At 45.8% G+C, this 2013-nt stretch overlaps 1 long non-coding RNA gene across 2 annotated transcripts in view; it reads left to right on the forward strand.

The window, feature by feature from the left end:
• Positions 1-988: 988 nt before the first annotated feature.
• LOC105526860 overlaps positions 989-2013 on the forward strand; it is a 2470-nt gene continuing 1445 nt past the window's right edge. For both annotated transcript variants that reach the window (XR_001004155.1, XR_001004156.1), the window contains exon 1: positions 989-1158. This is a non-coding gene — a long non-coding RNA (uncharacterized LOC105526860). The remainder of the gene's footprint in view (positions 1159-2013) is intronic.

Below are 2013 nucleotides of genomic sequence, written 5' to 3' on the forward strand. Positions count from 1 at the left end.
AAAATAAAATAAAAAAAAAAAAAAAAAGAAATCTGTGCTTATTCCAAGATGGCAAACATATTCTCCTTTTTTTTTTTCTAGGCTTATATTAAATAATTTTAGCTTTTACATTTAAGTGAGCGATCCATTCAGAGTTAAGTTTTGTGGATATATATTACTGTAGAGCAGAACATCAGTTTTTAAAGGGTGGGCAAGGTGAAAAGAACCCTGAAGGATACCAGGGAAAAGGATGTTTTTGAAGCCATGAAAGGTGCAGGTGGGGTCAGTGGTGGCAAATGCTTCCGAAACCAAGTTTGAGTATGGCTGAAAAGTACTTAATGTCAATTTACCGAGCCTGCCTTGTGCCAAGCACATCACACTTGCTCTTAAGTTGTTCAGTCTATTGAGGGCATCTTGCCTTAAAAAAATGTATGAATAAGACAAAAGCTGGAGCTGGACGGAGTCAAAGGAGATTTTTTTGTTTTTGAGACATGGGCACGTTTGTATGAATGATAAACGTCAGTAATGAAGATGGGGGAGGGCGTAGGGTGTCAACGAGGCGAAAGGCCCCTAAGGCAGGAAAAAATAAGACCCAGAGCCTAGGGGAGGGGTTAGCTTTGGCCCGGAGGTATTTAAAGTTCACCCAGAGTTCCGGAAAGGAAAATGGGGGAAAAGAAGAGTTGCGGGGAGAGAGAAGCGGTATCCCTGCAAATCTGAAAACTGGAAGAGGAATTGGAAGTAACCTTTTCAGATACCGTCTGGAGCCCACGAAAGCATTACAGTTTTACAAGTGAGAAGCTTCTCCTCTAAGAAGTTGTCATTTAGTCCTCGTCACGTGGTAAGAAGTATCGCATGCCCACAGCTCTGCACCCGAAAGTCCGGACACCGGAGCGACTGTCCGGACCACAGGCCCCAAGATGCATCGGGGCAGAGCCGGAAGCGGACGCGGAAAACTGGCGGCTCCTTGACGGTTCCGGCGGCAGGGATGGCAGCGATTCCCTCGCCGGAAGTCCCGCCTCCGCCGTGGGCCTGCGAGAATCGAGGCACTCGCCGGCGTAGCCATGTATAGAAGTGAGTTCACGGCCTGGTACCGGCGGATGTCGGTGGTCTACGGGATCGGCGCCTGGTCTGTGTTGGGCTCACTGCTTTACTACAGCCGGACAATGGCGAAGTCGTCAGGTAGGGCTCTTCGGCCGGGCCTGCCCCGGGACACACGGCCTTCGGTGGAGAGTTCCCCGGGGGTCGTGGAAACAACCTCCCTGTTCTGTAAACCCCAGGTTTTCTCCAAAACTAATTGAAACGGGTGCTAACAGCCGTTTGTTACAATGGAATCTGCAAAGAACTAGACGCCAGGAATTATTAATACCTTGTAAATATTGTTACCTAAATCTTAGTCATTTACTGGATAGGGCCGTCCCTATACTCAGAATTGGAGCAATCTGTGTAAAGTGCAAGGTGGATTTTCAGAGACTCTGTCCGGTGATTTTTAAAGAATGATGTTTCAGTACTACTGTCCCTCATGATATATGGCGAGCAATTTCAGGACTTTTAGCAGTCAAGGCGTATTAAAATCTTCCAGTTACTAGGCGCAAAGGGAGGAAAGTTTCTCAGCTTTGAAAAATATGCTGGAAATGTATAGAGACATTAAGTTGATCAGTGTGGTTGCTAGGGGCTGAAGCGTTGGGGAGATGGGGAATGACTGCCAAAGGTATGGATTCCTTTTGTGGATGAAAATATTTTTAAATTGATTGTGGTGCTGGTTGCACAAATCTGAATGTACTAAAAAACATTAAATTGTATCTTTTAAGTGGGTTAATTGTATGATATGTTAATTATATCTCAGTAAAGTTGTTGTGTAAAATCTATGCTGAAGCTCACATTTGGTGATGAAGCTATCAGTCGCCTGAAAGTACATGTGTCCAGCATTAGGCATTTAAAAACATTTTGGCCGGGTGCAGTGGCTCTCACCTGTAATCCCATAACTTTGGAAGGCCAAGGTGGCAGATTGCTTGAGCCCAGGGGTTGGGGACCAGT

The sequence above is a fragment of the Colobus angolensis genome, unplaced genomic scaffold (assembly GCF_000951035.1).
Source record: "Colobus angolensis palliatus isolate OR3802 unplaced genomic scaffold, Cang.pa_1.0 Scaffold117, whole genome shotgun sequence".
Taxonomy (NCBI): Eukaryota; Metazoa; Chordata; class Mammalia; order Primates; family Cercopithecidae; genus Colobus; species Colobus angolensis.